The 21,694-nt window shown below is 37.6% G+C and overlaps 1 protein-coding gene across 9 annotated transcripts in view; it reads right to left on the bottom strand.

Moving 5' to 3' along the window:
* The window catches only part of LOC150083163 (uncharacterized), a 1,214,634-nt gene that overhangs the window by 889,808 nt on the left and 303,132 nt on the right, over positions 1–21,694 (bottom strand). For 8 of the 9 annotated variants that reach the window (XM_090377875.1, XM_090377878.1, XM_090377876.1 and 5 more), the window contains 2 exons: positions 12,206–12,274; positions 10,730–10,803 (listed from right to left, as the gene is read on the bottom strand). The gene's annotated coding sequence lies outside the window, so the exon portion shown is untranslated. The remainder of the gene's footprint in view (positions 1–10,729; positions 10,804–12,205; positions 12,275–21,694) is intronic. The other variant, XM_090377874.1, reaches the window with a different exon arrangement.

The following is a 21,694-nucleotide window of genomic DNA, read 5'->3' on the forward strand; positions in this document are numbered from 1 at the left end:
ATACTGAGTGTCAATATTGTAAAGCACGGGAAACAGTAGACCATGTGTTCTTTTCCTGTCCAGTTGTACAATATATTTGGAAGAAGGTTCATAAGATTATGAAAGTACCCCGATTAACAAGGGATCAGGTGCTATTTCTGCAGTTTCCGGCGTCTGTCTCCAGAGCTACACACATTCCGATGTTTGTAATAAATGAGGGAAAATACCAAGCATGGAAAATCAGGAAAAGGTTGTTATTGTTATTTGGTTTTTAGGAGCATTAGCAACTAAGGCTATATTGCTCTGGAGATATATGCGATGATCATTCCCTGACCTTTCCGCATCCTCCGTATTTGGTGGTTACAGGCTCGAACCCCGGTCTAATCATCAGGAAAAGGAAAATAGAAGGAACATATATAGAGGTATATAAATACGCTATCCAATCCATGCATGCTGCAATTAGAAGGTTTCTGGTGTTGGAATTACTTCAATTGGGAGACCAGAAATTCCTAAAACAGTGGTGCTACCCTACACCACTTTGCCGGCTAGCAAACAATGAGGTCCATGTGCAGCTTAGGTGGTAAAGCTAGGGACTGGGAAGCAGTGATTTACTTAGTTTAGGCTAAAAGGGATATGGACCAAGCTGGCTGCAGGCAAATGGTCCCTCTCCCGACAATGCGTTGGCCTACTGTTAAAATAGAGCCGCGGGTAAAGATAGAAGAGTGAAAGAGGTGGAGAACTTGAGAACTCATGTAGGGCAAGCCAACTGCAGGCGGCTGCCTGCAGAGCAGGTAGTCACATGAGCTGGGTCCTCCACGGAATGTTTCTGAGTGAGATTAGCCCTATTGGGTAATAAGATCATTAAAATGAGCACAAAGAAGACTTGATGATGGAAATTGGGCTTTTTCTTTTTTACATAAAAAGAAACAATGGGTACCTGCCCACCCACTGAGGAGGGGCCAAGCAGCCCTGAAACGGTGCCGTCCAAGGGGTCTTATGGCCACCAAGCTTCCTCGAATGGGCAGCAACAGTCTCCCCCTTTGGGGAGGGTGCTGCTGTTTCGAGGAAAATATAACACCTGGTGAGAGAGTTGAAGAAACAACTGTCCCTTTCCTTCTTCTTCAGCATCTTCTTCCTCTACCTTTCCCAATGTCGCTTTCCTACATTTTTACTGCTTTCTTAGTCTAATAGGGACAGTGTGAGGATGACGGAGAATCATCATCCCATACCATATTTCAAACGGTGCCGTCTGTGTGGTGGTGGTATCCATCTGAGAATAAGTAACATTAGTCTTCTCCTCAGGTGAAGCGTTACTTATTTGAAGTAGTGCAATATCATGGCAACTCATTGTGAAGGTATTCACAATATGAGATTATAACTTAAAACAATGCCGTTTTGCTAACCTTCTGTTAATTCAGATTTGGCTATGTATTATTGATGCTTTTGCACTATACTTATACATAGTCTAGACTTTTCCATAGCTTGAGGTTTCAGCCCTAAATGCTTTATAGTCTAGACACATCATACACCATCAGGCATCTCTCATATTGTGGAGTTATACTTCATAAATGTTTTGTCATCATTGCATCACTTGGGTACCTACCCACCCACTGAAGAAGGGCCAAATAGCCCTGAAACGGTGCCGCCAGGGGGAGCCTGATGATGTCCGGAGTTTCCGAGAATAGGTAACAACAGTCTTCTCCACTGGGGAAGCGTTGCCTATTCGAGGAGTTTATGAGTTTTTGAGTGGTGTGAGTTGAAGGAGTTATTGTCCCTTTCATTCTTCTACACCGTTTCTTTTCCACTCCTACTATAACTTTCCCTCTACTTTTTGCTTTTCTAAGTCTAATAGGGACAAGTGGATATTCGAGTAGATATTCACATACATACATAAATAGCCCTGAAACAGTGCCGTCTAGAGGCTGTTTTGTGAATTATTTCGTTCATTAGTGTTCTTCTCGTTCTGAAGGTTGAAGAAAGTGTCCGATCGCATCAAGAGGTTAGCGGCGGTCCTTTCAGCTGAGGTTTCCCCGTTGTGGGGAACCTCCTTTAGGAGGGTAGTAAGTGATTGATTTTCTTTTGTTTTACGTGTCTTTGAAATTTATTTCTGCCAAGTTAGATATTTTCTTTTTTCGTTTTGCTGGTGTCAAGCAGGACACAGGATTTTTTAACTATTCATTTTCCTTAAGGAACCGAGATTAATTATTGCACAGTTCTTCTTTAGAGAAAGAACAGTGGAGTTTCGGACTACAGAGGTTTGTCCAATTAGAGAGGTAATGCGGGGAGTGACTCAGGTTGTTTCGGTTCACGAGATAAAAGGATTAACTCAATTACCGAGGCAGAAATATCAGTTGGTCTTGAAAACAATAGAGGCAAGAGAAAAGGTCTTGAAAGGGTTTTCTATTAGAAACGTAATGATCAAACCTGTGCAAATTGGTAACATACGCAAAGTGGTTACTACTGATAGATTTCCGGTAGAAATGTCTAATAGTCCTGTCGAGAGTTTTTTTAACAAGTTTGGTAAGGTTGTTAAGATTCATAGAAAAGAATATGAGGAATGGCCAGGCGTGGAAACAGGTACGGTGCAAATACATATTGACATGAAAACGCCCGTGCCAAACATCATCGATTTGATGAGTCATAGGTTATTAATAAATTACCCAGGAGTTCAAAAAGTTTGTTTGAGGTGTGGAGGTAAACACCATTTGGGAGCAGAATGCCAAAAATCACGTTGTTTTAATTGTAATGGCACCGGTCATATTACGGCCAACTGCCTTAATAACTGTAAAAAATGCGGAGCTTCCACGCATAAATTCATTCAATGCCCGGAACGCACGTTTGCCGAAAGAGTTGCTGGTGGGGGAGGACAGCAGAAAGCGAGCGAGCCACCAAAAGATATGCCTAACGCTGAAAGCGCGGAAACTATAGGAGCGCAGAGGTGTGAGACGCAGATTAAAGAAATCACACCAACGTTTACAATAGCGTACGATATGTCGGCAACACAATCGGAATACGCAGAACTAACCGAGGATATGGAAGCGGAAAATACAGTACGAAATGTACATAAACAGGGGGAGAAGGAAGAAATAAGCGGTAAAATTAAAAGAGCAAAAGGGGGAACAGAGGAAATTCAAGAAGAGACCGAAATAAAACAAATAGAGGGGGAAGAGTTATCAATTTTGTCAGGTGGTAAGAAAGATTGCAAAACACTTTCGGGGTCTGATTCGGATTCAGATGGCATACAAACGAGGGAATACGAAGGGATAGAATGGTTAAATGTAGTAGGAAACACAAAAGAATACAGGGAATATAGGCGAAGCTTGGCGGAAATTGTTAAAACTCGAGGAGAACCGAATTTTCTTTGGAATGAAAACGAGGAGGGTCAGGTAGTTAATATTCAGTTCACCTGGGGTGATTTCGTTATTTCTAATATTAAAAACAAGAATGTTGGAGATCTCACTGTGTTACTCACCAGTAACAAATTAAAGTTAAATGACGAACATAGGAATATCTTAGCAGAAGTTTTAGTAAAGTTCTGCTCATAATGTCGGGAATAACATTTATGTCGTTAAACGTACAGGGTCTGTGTGTGTGTGTGTGTGTATATACTGTGTCGGGGTGGTTCCCAGGCATATGCCCATCTCCACCTAATTCTTTAAATAAAACAGATAACTGTAAAGTGGGCCTGAAACATAGCTAAGAAATTGAATATTCAAAACAAGAGCATTTTTAGATATAAATTACACTAATTATAATTAAAGAAAAATAGTCAAATTTTGTATAGGAAAGGTTAAACTTGTATTAAAGAAATGTTTATGAACTTAGTATGTTGTTTATGTCAGGTCACTCTGCCATCAGGAAACAGCTGATATCTTCAGCTGTAGGCTGATGCCAACGTACAGGGTCTGAGAGCGATTAACAAACAAAGGATGATATGGCAAATTATGATGAACATGGGGGTGAAGATTTGGTTTCTACAAGAAACTCACTTCGCCAGCTTAGCAGACATCCAGCAGTTTCAAAACAGATACCGGTTGTTAGGATTTTGGAGTTTTGGGACAAATCGATCCACAGGGGTGGGAATAGTAGTGGTTCCTCCAATTTTAGGGACTGTACGACTGGCAGGTAGGGATACAGAAGGTCGGGTTGTGGCAGTGGATTGGAGTTATGGGGGGCGTACAATTAGACTAATCTGTGTCTATAGTCCAAATTCCACTTTAGAAAGGAAAACTCTGTTTCAGGGGCTGGGCAACTATATGAGGGGGGTGCAGTGGATTATAATGGCAGGGGACTGGAACTGCGTTCCTGACCCCATTATGGACAAAATTCTGGCGGGTAACCCGCATCATGGTACTGGGGGGGGGTTCGTGAATTAATCGAGGTTTGTACTAAATTAGACTTGGTAGACGTCTGGAGGGAAAAAAATCCGGGGAAACGAGCGGCCACGAGAATAGCCAATAATATAGGAACTAGGATAGATCGCATTTACGCAACAAGTCAGTTGAAGGATAAGATAACAATGATACGGCATGTGAAATTTGCGGGAGGTCGACAAGTTTCAGTTCACTTGGCAGTAATGTGGAAGGGAGATTTATTCACGAACGTTAGTCTGGGTAATGGCTATTGGAAGCTCAACCCAGCAGTTCTGGAGAGAGAAGACTGGGACTTTACAACAGTTATTAAACAGATAGTAGAGTCAGGTAGAAATGAGTGGGAAATGTTGGCGAAAATTAAAGAAAGTGCTAAATCATTTTATTACTCCAAAATTAAGGAAAGAAACGAACAACGCAGAAATAGACTGAAAGATCTCCTACAAGAAAAAAGAATTTACCACCGGTGCGGGGATGAAAGTGCAACAGCGGAAGTACAAGCGATTATTGACGGTATGATATTGGAAGAAGAGAAAGAAAAGGCGCGAAAAATACAGCTGAAATTTAGGGAGGCTGATAATCCTTCAGCTGCGTTTTACCAAAGAAGACTAAGGTTAAATAATTTAGCCAAAACTGTTCAGGAAATTACAGACGATGACAACACACATTCAACAACGCCAACTATTATGAATAGTTTTGTAAACTACTATGAAAAAGAGCTTGCTTTGCAAAAAAAAGAGAGAGACAACTCCATTTGGACGATTGGACAATTCACACCCGAGCAAAAAGCATTACAGGACAGGGAAATAATTATGGGGTATCTAACTGTGGCTCTAAAATCATGTAAATTACGACGCGTGCTGGGACCGGATGGTTTGGGGTTTGAATTTTATAAGAAATTTTGGAACTTGTTAGCGCCTATTCTTCTGGCCGTCTTTAACAAATTTTTTCAGGAAGGGGTTGTACCCGAAGGCTTCTTAAATGCCTATACTACTTTCATTCCGAAGCATGGACGGGATTTAACGAAAATTGCTAACTGGAGACCTATAACGTTGGCTAATTGTGACTATAAAATATTTGCAAAGATTTTGACAACTAAATTAAAACGCGACGTAACCCAGGTAGTTAGAAGCACACAGTGCTACGGTATACCGGGGAGGCGGATAGAATATAACCTTTGGCTATTAAAAGATATATTAGAATATCGGAAACGAAAGAGTTACAATTTAGCGTTAGTGGCAATCGACTTAGAAAAGGCTTTCGATAGAATCGACCATGACTACCTTTTCTCTATAATTAAAGATACGAACGTAGGATCTCAGTTGTTTACAGTCCTGAGAAATCTATACACACATAGTAGCACGCGACTTTTGGTAAATGGAGAAATTTCGAAAAACATTAAAATTGATAGGAGAGTAAAACAAGGATGTCTGCTTAGTCCTTTGTTATTTACGTTAGCACTAGAACCACTGTTGGGAAGAATAGACAGAACTGAGGCCATTCAGGGGATACCATTGCCAAAGCCGGCAGAGCAGTGTAAATGTATAGTGTATGCGGATGATGTTACCGCCACTCTCACTACGAGTTATGCGGTGGAAGAATTTATGTCACTCGTTACTACTTTTGGTAAAAAGTCGGGGTTAAACATAAACGAAGATAAAACCAGGATAAAATTGTTAGGGGAATGGGTACATCGGCCTTTACCACAACGAGAAGTGGAGTCGAATAAATCGATTCAAATATTGGGAGTTCCGTTTAGAGAGAGTCCCATGCTACCTGTAGGAGGGCTCACCACTAAAATACGGGAAAGTTTAAAAGCGTGGGAAGTGGGACAATTTTCTTTTGAGAACAAATCCATTATTGTTAGAACCGTAATTCTTCCTAAAATCTTATACACGGTGTTTATAACAGGAATCACAGCTAGGACAATGAGACGATTTTACGTTCCAACATTTCAGTTTTTATGGGGAGGAAAACGGCAAGAAATAGCACAGAAATTTTTATTTTTACCGTGGGAAGATGAGGGAATAAGTATTCCAAAAATTAATTTGAGGTGTAGCTGTAAGAGGCTGCTGGATGTGGCTAATATGGTGCAATCTAACCATTTAGTAGCGGTACTGATAAAGTATTTTATGGGATTTAATACAGCCTTAATTAAAGGCGGCAATTATCTAGGGCCAAAAGCAGAGACAATTCCTATATATTACAAAAAAATTCGGGATATGTGCACGCAGTTAAGGGAGAAAGATATAGATCCTTTTAAGGGGGGTTTAAAACGACTCTACTGGACACTGTTTAACTCAGAAAATCCAGAAAAGCCAAATTTAGGAAATAATGCCCAGTTGTTTTTTAAAAATTTAAAAATTGGCGGAAACTATCCGTCGCGTATTGACTTTTCGTGGAGGGTTGGTTACGGAAACATACCAGTGAACGATATCACGTATAGATTTAGTCAGACAGGCAACAGATTATGCGAATTTTGTACCGAAATTGAAACAGCGTACCATTTATTTTATTACTGTCGATTCGCGCAGGAAGTTTGGAAAAGAATTTGTAGATTTTTGAGGATAAGACAGTTCACACTAGAGGAGGTAATTTACTTGCAATTCGATCATCCCTTGGGCAAGAAAAAAATGTTCACTATATTTTTAATTACAGAGGCAAAATATCATGTGTGGAAGCTTCGAAAACGGAAAAGGTTTGGGACCTTTAGGGGATCTCTTTGGGACTTGAAACAAACAATGTCTGCTTCCATGCAAAGGTTTTTACAGTTGGAAAAATGGCGTTTAGGGTCTGATAAGTTTCTGAAAAGGTGGGGAGAGCCACCTCTTCTGTGCAGTTTGGTTGGAGATGAGGTTCATCTAAAGTACTGGTTTTAGTTATTTTAGAGAGAAAAAAAAAAAAAAAAGCAGGGTTTTTTTTTCGTCTATTACAAAATTCAGTTTTCTTGATAAAAAAATCTAGATGTCTTAGGTTCTCATTAAAACCAGTTCCATGATATAGGTTTCAATTTTATAACTCAAAATTTGTTTGGTTAAATAGATCTAGTCCAATGGATTTTTTTTCACATTTAATTCATAATAGCTGTGAAATGATCGTCTAAATTTAGATTTTTTATGATTCAGATTTGAATTTTATAATTCATTTGTTTGGTTTAATAGATTTGGTCCAATGGGTTTTTTTTCACATTAAATTCACAAACAGCCCTGAAACTAATGATGTCCGGAGTTTCCAAGAATAGGTAACAACAGCCTTCTCCACTGGGGAAGTGTTGCCTATTCGAGGAGTTTATGAGTTTTTGAGTGGCATGAGTCGAAGGAGTTACTGTCCCTTTCATTCTTCTACACTGTTTCTTCTCCTCTTCCACTCCTACTATTACTTTCCCTCTACCTTTTTGCTTTTCTAAGTCTAATAGGGACAAGTGGATAGCCGAGTTATTATCCCACACATATACAAAATAGCCCTGAAACGGCACCAGGGGGAGCCTGATGATGTCCGGAGTTTCCAAGAATAGGTAACAACAGCCTTCTCCACTCAGGAAGCGTTGCCTATTCGAGGAGTTTTTAAGTGGTGTGAGTTGAAGGACTTACTGTCCCTTTCATTCTTCTACACCGTTTCTTTTCCTCTTCCACTCCTACTATTACTTTCCCTCTACCTTTTTGCTTTTCTAAGTCTAATAGGGACAAGTGGATAGTTGAGTTATTATCCCACACATATACAAATAGCCCTGAAACGGTGCCGTCTGGGGGAGGGCCTGATGGCCACTGAGTTTCCTCAAATAGGTAACAACAACCTTCTCTACTGGGGAAGCATTGCCTATTCAAGGAATATATGAGCTTTGTGTGTGTGAGTCGAAGGAGCCGAGTTTCCTTGAATAGGTAACAACAGTCTTCTCTAATGGGGAAGCGTTGCCTATTCAAGGAATATATGAGCTTTGAGTGTAAGTTGAAGGAGCAACTGTCCCTTTCTTCTTTCTACGGCATTTCCTTCCTCTACCTCTCCTACTATAACCTTCCTACATCTTTATCTCTTTTCTAAGCCTAATAGGGATAGCATGAGGATAACCGAGAACTTTATCCCATACCATATTTCAAAACGGTGCCGTCTGGGTGGTGGTATCCACCCGAGAATAAGTAACATTAGTCTTCTCCTCAGGTGAAGCGTTACTTATTCGAAGTAGTGCAATATCATGGCAACTCGTTACGAAGGTATTCACAATATGAGATATAACTTAAAACGATGCTGTTTTGCTAATATTTTGTTAATTCCGATTTGGCTATGTATTATTGATGCTTTTTCACTACACTTATACATAGTCTAGACTTTTCCATAGCTTGAGGCTTCAGCCCTAAATGCTTTATAGACTAATTAGCTAACTAATTTCATTGTTGAGAACGTAACCCCTATTTTTGACATTATGTCTATGGGAAATAAATTCCTGCTTTACGACAGCATGCTAGGAATGAATTAACTTGTAAAGTCGAGAACTACCTTTATTGTATATGGGGCAGTAATCCCAGAGTAACATGCCAACTGTGTGACACTAAACTCGGGGTAGTGGATATTTGGGGGTAGGGGACAATTGTGCAGTCAGATATGAAGTTTTCTTAACAGTGCAGACATGACAAAACCCCAGAGCAGTTCATGGGGTTTTGTCAATGATATTCAGGAATTCTGCTAGCAAGAATAAGGTGATTATCTCTTTGTATAAGGCAATGTTTAGGAGGTCTCATTTTAGGTAGGATGTAGATCTGCTGGAACAAGTACAGAGAAGGGCAACGAGATTGGTGAGGGGGAACAAAGGGGTGCTCTTACCAAGAAAGGCCTAAGTTCTGCAAATTTCAGCATCTGGAGATTAGGCAACTGCAAGGTAATCTCTGACTGCAGTGTATAAAGCTTTGAATGGTTTGAGCAAGCTCAATACGAAAATTTGTGCCGGGGGCAGTTGATTGCTGTCACCAACTTCCATCTGTTGTTGTGGAAGTTGATAGCTTAAATAAATTCAAGGAAGAACTGGACAAACATTTGAAGCAAATGTTTGTGCAGGTTTTTTTTTTTTTTTTTTTGGCTGAAATTTTAAGCTTGCTTTTTAGTATCATCTGTCACTACTAATGCTAATGCTGCCTAACTAACAGCATACCCCCCCCCACTGTCTTCTGTCTTTTCTGTACACATTTTACTCCCCATATTCAAATTTTCCATCTGTTATATCTGGGTGACACGACACCATGTCTCTTATATCCCCACCACAAGGTTTGCATTTGATGACTTGACCAGCACTTCAAACTCATCACATTTATTAACTATGCTCTTAGCATATACCTGTGTTACCCTATCACAGCCCATATATTTATCTGTTTCATGATGACTCACACCTTGCTTTTCAGCAATTTTAGCAATTCATTCAATACACTGTTAGGTAATATCAAATTTGTATTGTCATGTAATTGTTGTTGTGACTTCTCCAAAGAGGACAAATCAGCAAACAGAACTCAGGCAGCCTCTCTACCTCTTCTGATTAAGTTTGCTGGAGAGATTCAATTAAGGAATGCAAAATTCTGAATGTCTATGTATGTGGAAGTATTTGATTTTTCCCTTCTTTATAACTTGGACCAACTCCTTATGATATCATAAAAAATATTCTTGTTTATGCTCCGGCATGACCACCAGGTCAGTGGAGTTTACAATAAATCAATCAATACAAATGTTAATCGTATTTAGCAGTCAAGGGCTTGAACCTTGGTCCACTCAAAGAGAGGTGCCCAAGTGCAATGTGCTATTGCACTTGGGCACCTGACCACTAGGCTATGTCAACTTTACCATGCAAGGAAACTAAATTTTTGGTGGACGTTTGAAGAAGTAAACATTATTATAATCATTACAAAATAGTAAGTTCTTCAACCACAAAAAAAAGAAGAAAACACACACACACACACACACACACACACACACACACACACACACACACACACACACACACACACACACACACACACACACCAGTCCTTAGAGTTTGGGTTTGGGTTTTATTGGCGCATTAGCTACTAAGGCTATAATGCGCCAAGACCAACCAGTCCTTAGAAAATATATATTAGTTATCACATGATCCTATGATTATCGCTCAAAAGTCATAATATCTAAGTGTGAAACTAGTTTCTCATTCCAGATTTAAGGATAAAATTGTCTTCCTTTGTTCCTTATGTAAAGTTCTATGTGCATACTAATTCTCTTCTTAGTTGTTTAAAAGCTGTTTAACAGTTGTATAATTGTTGTAGAACAAATAATAAATGAGTTTTGTTACATGATTAAATAGAGCAAAAATTTGCTTTTGTTTTTTTTTTTTTTTTATATATTTCAATTTTTGGAGGAAAAAATTGTACCTGAAAAACTGGACCCAGCTATCTAAACCAGACCCCACACATCTATAGTCTGGGAACACTGCAACACAGGCAACCTAAAAAGTCAAGAAAAAATACATCACACCAAAACTGAAGCAAACTGAAAAAAAAAAAAAAAAAAACCCAGTCATCACAGCATACACAAAAAGTGTCCAAGGCAAAAAAACTAAGAGAATCTACAATAAATATGGATTAGGGGTAGTTTTCAAACTGATAAGCAAAATGCAGAAAGAGGCACACAGAAACTGCATCATAAAAATACAGAAGATGCAATTTACAAAAATATGCACAACTGTGAAGAAGATTTAAATAACATTATTATAACCATTTTTTACTGTAAAAAAAACAGCAAATATATATACAACACAGCAGCAGTTGCCAAAGCATCATCTGTGACCCAAATAAACAGGAAAAAAATTTAGGGAAACAGAGAAAAAATATCTCAAAATTTTTGGACTCCCAATAATTTTGGCGGCAGAGAGAGAGAGATTTCATAAAACAAAAAATTAAAGAAGCTGCTTGGCAGAAAAGTTAATAGCAGAATGATTATCAGAAACATGATATTTTGAAAAAATATGGGTAAACTTCTTTGAAAATGAAACTTAATGGAACATATTTTATATTGAAAAATTAAAGTAATTTTAAATTCCAGAAATTTTTCATTGTTTCCTTCCAATGAAAGAAAATAATTATTTCAATATAATTAAATAAAATTAGGTCTTGGTGGTAACAGTACATGCATGTGATCAAGGAATAGGCAAAGATTTTGCAATGTTATGTGCTGGTCAATAAAAAGAAAAAAACTTTTATTCTGGATTGGTGAGTGGAACAGGAGCTGAGGTTAGCTCTTACCAAGAAAGTTCTGTAAATTGCAGCATCTTGAGACTAGGCAAGGTGATCTGATTGAAGTGTATAGGGCCTTGAATGATTTAAGCGGGCATAAATTCAAATCGAGAAAAGTCAGTTGTAGAACAGATGTGCAGAAATTTGCCTTTAGCCAGCAAGTGGTTGATTTCTGGAACAATTTCCATTGGCTGTTGTGGCAGTTGCTAGCTTAAATAAATTTAAGGAAGAACTAGACAAGCTTTTGGAGTGAATGGATGGGTGAAATGGGATTTTTTTTTTTTTTTTTTGGCTGATGCTGTATAAGCTTGCTTTCTTACATCATATGCCTCTACTCACACTAATGCTAACTATAGGTAAAGGAAGGATTAGGCAAATATCTAGATGAAAATTTTTATCCAGATATTTGCCAATTTTTAAATTAACAAACCATTTTTTAATAAACCATTTGTTAAAATTTACTTTACATTTTTTTGATCAATCAATATCAAAGAACGGTAAAAATTTAAAATGCAAAGTTAAAAATTAACAAATCAGTTTTTAAAATTTGGAAAAGGAATGAGATTTTATAACATAGTCTCGGTGAATTATTTTGTTTATTTATATTCAACTTACTTGAAAATATGCATGCTGTAGATTTAGTTGAAAACATACTTCTTATACTTCTTGACAAGACTTGAGAAGCTGAAACACCAAAAGGGTGTGCTATAAATACTAGAACAATGTAATCTATATACCTATTCTAATCCGATATATATATATATATATATATATATATATATATATAATAAAACAAATATAATAAAATATATATATATATATATATATATATATAATAAAACAAACTTGAACGAAATTAGTTCTAGATATAAAGTAAAGATATATAATGTAGAATAAAGTTATGTAATTTAGATTTACCAAATCTCGTTAACACCATTGATTAAACATTGTATCAGGCCGTAATATAGGAATATATGGAGAATTAGATAATTAAGGTATATTTAAGGCTGTGTGCTATAGAGAAAAGAGTATAAGCCAAGAATGACAAGAGAAGATGGATAAGCCAAGCAAATATTATTTATATTGGTATCCCTTGGTTTCATTATTGTATTGATAGGAATGTCTTCTTTGGTTTTCATAATATATATATATATATATATATATTTTTAAATGTTCTTGTTTATACTACGGCACAACCACCAGGTCAGTAGAGTTTACAATAAATCAATCAATACAAATTGTTAATCGTATTTAGCAGTCACAGACTCAGACCATGGTCCACTCAAAGAGCATGTGCTACCCGCACTCGTGCTCCTGACCACTCGGCTACATCAGGCTTTAGCTTTTTTTTTTTTTTTTTTATAATGGCATTGTTAGACTTGCCTTTTCTTTAGATTTTCATAATTTTTTTTTTCTTTTATAAATGAAAGTTACTTTTAGCATTGTTATACTTTTAAATGAAAAAAATTTTAAATATTTTTCATTTAAATAATTCTATTAATAGGCTTTACTTGGTTTGTAAAATATTTATTTGATGCTTTTCTTTTACCTGAAGATTACAGTTTTCTTTAGAGAAAGATTACTCTTACAGAAAATGTTGTTCTCAATATTCTCTTTATTGATTTTTTGATTTATTGATTGATTTTTGCACTACATCAGGGCTGTCCAAACCATGGTCCGGGAGCCACATGTGGCCCCCGGACGATTTTGTGTGGCCCTTCTGTGGGTTAGGCCTTTTGATTTTCACGTGCAAAAAAATAAAACTCTCATCGCAAAACACCACTTGTGAGTGCAAACCTAGCTTCTATGCACGACTTCAATTGCTAGATGTCTCGTTTCAAAGCACATGCTCTGGGGCAGGTGTCGGTCGGTCATTCATTCATTCGCTCTCTCTCTCTCTCGCTTGCTCACTCGCTCGTCCGTCCATTTACCAAGGTTGTGTCACCAGGGCTCATGAAATTACTAGATACGCATCACAATTGATTTCCATGTTACCTTCAATATACAACACTTCTACTTAATAAATTACTACTTATCATCGAACAACCGGGTCTCACAAGAAAAGAAAAATTGAAGAAAAGCGAGTGTAACAAAGCCGATGGGAATCAGACTATTTGATTACAAACCACAAGAATAAAATTCAGTGTCTTGTTTACATGCAAGTTTGGTCAGTGCCTAAAGAGTATAATGATATACTCTCTGACCGTGTGGTCATTGTGGAGTATAAACAGAAAATTTGTTAGTCGGAATGCTGCCCACCAATGGCACCAATTATCAACTCTTTTACTGTCCTTCTAATTTTCGATATGTGCAGATAAATCGACTTGGGCAAAATTCGAAAGTGCTACTTCAATTAGGAGCAAAAACCGTTTCCCCCAACATAACGAATTACTTTAGGTACAATAAAGGACAACTACTGATGGTTTTAATGACTGGAAGGAAGTGTCCACAATAAAACATCTGTACAAGGCGGTCACTCAAAGGAAAGTAACCGTAGTCATTTGTATTCGAGGACATTCAAGCTATACAGCAATGTTTGAAATGTATAATGCAGTTCACTGGCTAATATTTCCAGGGGGATTATTGCAAAATATTGTTCCGAAAAACAATTACAATATTATAATTACAATTACAATAAATCAAAATAAAGCAAAGAGGGTTTTTTTATCAAATGCACACCGGACAAAAATCGGACTAATCTGAACTTAGGCATCCTACAATGAAGCTGACTTATTGGAACTTTAGCATCTGTTGCGAAACTGAATGCAATAAAGAAATACTTTCGAATCCGCAATGAAACTGACTTATTAGAACTTCAGCATCTGTGATGAAAGTTACAGTTGTGGACGTTTGACAATCTCCTGGCCTTCCTCCCACCAAAAGAGTATTTTTATTTCTTTCGCTCTGTCTCTTTCCCTTAGGGTCAGACTAGAAAGGGTGAACTCCCTCCCCTAACGAGTTTTTTTCCCCCAAGTGAATGAAAGGAAGTGGAAATTTCAGGAAAATGAACCCGTTTTCCTTCATTCAGCAAACAGCAGCTCTATCAGTGAAAGAGAAGTCAAATTACATTTGCAGCTCAGATTGGAATTCAAGCAAGCAAACATATGACACTTTAAGGTGAATTTTTCGGGCGTGTGTGTGATAATGAAAATTCAATTTTCCCCTCAAATTTTTTGATGGTATCAAATGCATATAAAACAATCCGTTACTCGTAGCATATATATATATATATTTTTTTTTTATTTTTTTTTTTTTTCGTTTGCACACCAGGTGAGATGCATGCGAAGTTCCTTCGACATCAGTTTTCGAAGTTTATAACGCAGCTATGAATAGAAATATTTTGTTTAAAGTTCGTAAGAAGATCAAATATACATCCATGAAACTGCTGTTCCGATTTAGTCCTCTAAAAACAATTACAATAAGCGAACTTTGTTTTTATGAAATGTGCATTGTGGTGATCAGTTTTAGGCCAGCTTTTTTTTTTTCCCGTCTGTTTCCAGTATGGCTTCGAACAGATGAATTTCCTTGATTTTTTGTTAGTAGATACAATACATACTGAAGAAAGGAAAGAAGATATTTCTGTTTTTCAAAACCAATTCATTGCAATTCTCTCATACAACAATTACAAAAAGCAGTAAAGGCAAAATGTTGTGACAGAGCGACAATGCAAAATACTGTTCGCAAGTAATGATGCTCAACTCTTTGTTTTCCACGAAAATTGTTTAGTTTTATTTTCTCCTTGGATCACCTTGGTAACGCTAATGACGTAAGCTTGACCAGTCAATTATATCTCCGCATCTGTTGATTCGTTTGAGACAGATTAGGTGCGAATTTTAAACTAATGCCGTAGCGCGTTTCATCTTCAAAGCTTCCAAGGCCGTTTTGCCGACGTAATAATTCATAAATTGATCTGTGATCTTGTAAGATCCATTCTTACAAATATTATGTTAATAAAATTTTACCAATTTTTTTGGAAAATATCTAATGTTTAAAACAGAGAAGCACTCAGCAGAATTTGCTTGTGCTGTGTACGTTTCATTAGGGGCCAGATTAGCATGGCAGCAGGAGGAACGCTGACCGGTAGGTAGTACAATGGGAAGGCCAGTTTTGATGCAGTTCTTGTTTACAGAATGTACGGCTGTACCGAACTTATGGCAGCAGGAGACAAAAGAACGCCCACACCCTAGAACGGTTTCGGACTCCATCCAAAGGGAAGACCTCAGATCAGAGAGCACACCATGTTCGAGTGATAAACAAAGTACAAACGGGCCGACACGGAAGGCACTCTTAATAATTTCAAGGGCGGTAACTTGGAATAGAGCATGACGGAAGAGGTAAATGGAATGGTCATCATCCCAAGGATAGTTCTTGAGATTGCTTAGTGCCCGGATGTTCTCGACACAAAGAAAAGGAGCTCGACCTACCAGACGTGGGTTGGGATGACGTAGAAAAAAAATGAGCGAATGAAATTAAGGAGAGATGGAGGACTACCAAATGATTGGAAGAAAAATAAGGAAGGGAGTTTGAAACAAAAAGGTGATGCAGAGAGGAGAGGAGAGCCCAAGAAAAACAGAGTCCCGAAACCTGAAAGGAAAGGATCCGGAGGAGAATCCCGGGGAGAGGCGCATGAGAGTAGCGGAAAGAAATTTTGGGAGTGTGGGAAACGAGTACAAAAAGTCCGACTATGATAGTTTAGTTAGTGGGTAAAGGTAATAGTGAAAGGCAGTATGATCAGCGTAAGGAAGGAAGGCCGTTCGAGTTTTCCACGGAGAGTTAAACAGTCCTGGAGAAAGATCTAGTATGCGGTAGGAACGTCTAAGTGTCGAGCCGGGAGCACACCTGGCGAGTCTGCGGAGGCCGAGCTCAGAGAGGAAATCGCGGAGGAAGACCAGAAGGATCGGAAACTCACCCAGGTGGTAGGAAAAGATAGCAAGCAAGTTTGTTTAAGAAATATATCAACAGAAACGATGTTACAAAGAAATAGACGAGAAAGGAATAATGCACAAGACAGTCAATAAAGAACTGTAGTTAGTGCAACTTTTATCATTAGTGATAGATATTAGAATCAATAACTAGAGAGAGAGAGAGAGAGAGAGAGAGAGGGAGAGAGAGAGAGAGAGAGAGAGAAAGAAAGAGTGTGTACATTACTATTCTGTGATTAGAGGTATTGGTTAGAAACTTAATGAAATGTGTTAAAAGTACAAGAGTTGATATCATGAATTGTCTAATTGCTATTAACGGAGTGAATTGTATTCAGTAGATATTTCCTCCATAGAGTATGTAAGAGAGAGTGAAAAATTATTGGAGTTATTCAGTGTATGTTGGAAAGAATATATATAATAAATATATAAGTGAGAATAAATCATCATCATTTATTTACCCCCCCACAATTGTCGAGCGAGAGAATAAGTAAACCATTCTTCATCCCCCCCCCCCACAATCATACATTTTTGCTGTTTAGGAATAAGTTTCATTATTTTTTGTGTGCTTTGCCAACAATTATCAGTCAAAAGTGTGATAGATAAGTGGAGTCATACAAAGTGTAAATTAAATCTTTTATTTTGTGAATATTGTTGCAAATTTTATTACTTCATTATGTCTGAATCTAAGAAGAAATGTCGACAGTACAGTACTGAGTATTTGAAATATGGCTTTATTCAGTCTCCTACGAACCAATTATTGCCTATGTACTTGATTTGCCAAAAAGTATTTTCAAATGAAGCAATGAAGCCTTCTAGGCTACAAGAGCATTTGACTAAAATGCATGCTGACGAAAAGGATAAAGATTTGTCCTATTTTCAAGTACTGGAAGAAAAATATTTTAAATGTCCAACTATATCAAAACTTTTTGCGTCATCCACTAAACAAGATAATAACGGATTACAAGCTTCTTATAATATTTCATTATTAATCTCAAAAGCGGGAAAACCACACACAATTGGTGAGGAATTAATCTTGCCGGCAGTAAAAGAAGTAATAAACACTGTGCTTCATAAGCCAGCGTCAGATATCATCAGGAAAATTCCTTTGAGCAATAATCCAGTGCAAAGAAGAATCAATGAAATGGCTGAAGACGTTGAAAAATCATTGTGCGATTATTTGAAGACATGCCAATTTTCCATTCAACTCGATGAATCAACTCTCCCAAATAATGAGGCACTACTCTTATCATACGTACGATTCATAAAAGAAGAAAAAGTTTGTCGAGAATTATTATTTGCGAAAAATTTGGAAGTGGATACAAAGGGAGAATCTATATTTAATACCATGAATAAGTTTTTTCAAGAGAAAGACATTCCTATTCGTAATATTTTGTCTGCTGCTACTGATGGTGCTCCAGCAATGACAGGGCGCCACAAGGGTTTCATAGCACTTTTGAAACAAGCAGTACCAAATGTACTCACTATACATTGTGTTCTTCATCGTCAACATTTGGTTGCGAAGAATTTAAGTGAACGCCTGCATACGTCGCTCCATTACATTATTAGAGCAGTTAACAAGATTAGAAGGAAATCATTGAGTGACAGATTGTTTAGCCAACTTTGTAGTGAAAACGATGAAGATTTCAATCGTTTGCTGCTTCACACAGAAGTTTGTTGGCTTTCAAAAGGTATTTGTCTGAATCAATTTTACAATTTGTTTGATTCAGTACTACAGTTCCTAGAAAACAGAGACGACGGATTGCGGGCCAACCTCATTACATCCAAAAATGACATCGCTTATTTGACAGACCTCTATAAAATATTTAATGAAGTCAATCTACAATTACAAGGTGATGAATGGAATTTAATTAAAACAAAAAACATTATTTCTGCTTTTGTGCGGAAACTTCTTCTGTTCAAGTGGAATCTAGGCCGACGGGAATATAGCCACTTTTCAAATTTATCAGCAGTGTCTCTCAAAAAGGAAGATTTACTTACATACTGCCAACACTTGGAGGTTCTCCATGCTGATTTCAATGAGCGATTCAAGAATATTCTAAACATGAATATACCAAATTGGGTTCTAGATCCTTTCTCACATGTAAACACAGCAGGATCATCAAATTTAGAAGAGGAACTCATAGAACTCACAACAAATGAAGAACTAAAAATAAAATTCAAAAGTGGATACCAACAGTTCTGGCTTCAGAAATTAATACCGACACTGTACCCTGGATTATGGGAAATAGTGCAGAAATTTTTAATAGCATTTCCATCTTCCTTTTTGGCTCAGCGTGGGTTTAGTGCTGTAGCGAATTTACTATCTAAGAAAAGGAACCGATTGCATATAACTGAGCGTGGCGATTTACGACTGTTTTTAACGAAAGTTGAACCCGATATTAACAAACTTAAAATTGCATCTGGCTCATCCTTCACATTAATTTGTTATTTTTTTCTTTGTATTTTTACTTTGTAAGTTCAAAATAAACAATTTTCTAATATATTTGATGGAGTTTTAATTATTACAATAAGATTCTTACTAACGCATTTGCAATCTCTTAACATGTATTCCGAATTTTCATATTTAAACTATTGTATGAAACTTCACATTAATTTGTTATTTTTGCTTTGTATTTTTACTTTATAAGTTCGAAACAATTTTGTAATAAATTTGATGGTGTTTTAATTATTACAATAAGATTCTTACTAATGCATTTGCAATCTCTTAATATGTATTCCGAATTTTCATATTTAAACCATTGTATGAAACTGTGCATAATGTTATTCGAGCTTACACTTTACAATCTTTACATATGGGCTATGTAAAGATTTTCATCAAAATCGGTATAGCAATAACTGTGTTCAAGATGGAGCACATATTGGCCACTACTTTTTCAATAATTTAACGGAATAAGCAATAATGTATCATTGTTATTGTTATTTAGTTGCTATTTACGTCAAAAATATCAAACGGCTTGAACGCGGAAAACTTTTATAATGGAGGGGCTTTACAAATTGTGTGTCTTGCAAAGTGGGCGGTGACCCGAAAAAGTTTGGGAACCTATAATTTAGGCCTAGACTTTGAACAAATAATTGTAATTTTACTTGGTGATTTTAATGTTCACAACTCCAGCTGGCTTCCATTTTCTAGTCACACTGACCCAACTGGTCGAGACCCTGAGGCTTTTGCAATTACTAATGACCTTGCACGGATTGTTCATTTACCTACAAGAATACCAGACAATCCTAACCATACAGCCTTGATCGTTTTCTCACAAACAAAACTTCTAAGTACACAGTCGAAGCGGGAGGTCCTTTAGGCACCTCAAATCACAACTTGGCAATGCGTCTTCTTCAATGGAGCCTTTATCTCATGGCTATTCCCAACCTCGTATTGTTTGGCATTACAAGAACACAAAATGGGATGACCTGCGAGATTTATTTTCTTCTTTTCCTTGGTCGGATTACTGTTTCAAAACTTCTGATGTCAACGTTTGCTCAGATTGTGTCAGTGAAATTATTCTTGCAGGAATGGAATTCTTTATCCCACACTCCTCTTTAAAATCTCGTTCTTTATCTAAACCTTGGTTTTCCAATAAATGTGCTAAGGCTGTTCAAAAGAAAACGTTGCATTAGCATTAGTAGAGGCATAGGATACCAGAAAGCAAGCTTATGCATCATCAGTCAAAGAAAAAAAAAAAAAAACAACCCACTTCCACTTCACCCCTCCGTTCGTTCGAAATACCTGTACAGCTGAGCCTTAAATTTATTTAGGCTATCAACTTTCACAACAAGGGATGGAGGTCTGTTCCACCAACCAAGTACCCGCTGGCTGAAGGCAAATTTCCGCACATCTGTCCTACATCTGTCTTTCCTCAATTTGAATTTATGCCCTCTCAGGTGATTATTCAGACCAAGAGGCAGAATCCCATCAGCATTGAGCATGTTCAAACCATTCAAGGCTTTATACACCTCTATCAGATCACGTCGCCAGTGCCTAGTCTCCAGACACTGTAATTTGCAAAACTTAGGCCTTTCTTCGTAAGAGCAACCCTTTGTTCCATTCATTAATCTTGTTGCCCTTCTCTGTACTCGTTCTAGCAGTTCTACATGATTCTTGAAATGAGGCCTTGAAATGCAAAACATAATTCGCTTGTTTCTAATTCTTCAGTTTCATTTTCTGCCTACACCAAAGCTCGCAAGAATTGTAAAGCAGTTATTAATCAGTCCAAACTACACTTTGAACAGGCTAAGAGTAGAAAACTTGCTTCTTGCCCTAATGGTAACCTGGCATTCTGGTTTCTTGCCAAAGCTATTAGCCACAACTTTTGCCCATCTTTGCTCCCACCTCTATCCAAACCAGATGGTTCTGTTGTCACTTCAGCCAAGGATAAAGCTGACCTGCTAGCATCCCATTTTTCTTCCAGCTCATGTATTAATGATTTTAGTAAAACAGCTCCCACCATTCTCAACACGATCCATTCAATGCCCCCTGTGGTCTTCCATCAAAAGGATGCCAGAAGAATTTTGATGAACCTTGATGCTAAGAAAGCTCCAAGTCCCGATGGTATTTCTTCACTTGTTCTCAAAATCTGTGCTTCTGAACTTACTCCTATTTTTTGCTGCCTTTTTTCACTTTCGTATTCCAAAGGTATTAGCATTAGCATTAGTAGAGGCATTTGATGCAAGAAAGCAAGCTTATGCAGCATCAGCCAAAAAAAAAAAAAAAAACAACCCACTTCCACTTCACCCCTCTGTTCGTTCAAAATACCTGTCCAGCTGAGCCTTAAACTTATTTAGGCTATCAACCTCCACCACAAGGGATGGGAGTCTGTTCCACCAACCAACCACCCGCTGGCTAAAGGCAAATTTCCACACATCTATCCTACATCTGTCTTTCCTCAATTTGAATTTATGCCCTCTCAGGTGATTTTTCTGAGCTAGAGGAAGAATCCCATCAGCATTGAGCATGCTTAAACCATTCAAGGCTTTATACACCTCTATCAGATCACCTCGCTGGTGCCTAGTCTCCAGACACTGTAATTTGCAAAACTTAAGCCTTTCTTCGTAAGAGCACCCCTTTGTTCCATTCACTAATCGTGTTGCCCTTCTCTGTACTCGTTCCAGCAGCTCTACATCCTTCTTGAAATGAGGCCTCCAGACCTGTATACAGTACTCTAGG

This window comes from Mastigoproctus giganteus, chromosome 7, assembly GCF_048544385.1.
Source record: "Mastigoproctus giganteus isolate SK-2022 chromosome 7, ASM4854438v1, whole genome shotgun sequence".
Taxonomy (NCBI): Eukaryota; Metazoa; Arthropoda; class Arachnida; order Uropygi; family Thelyphonidae; genus Mastigoproctus; species Mastigoproctus giganteus.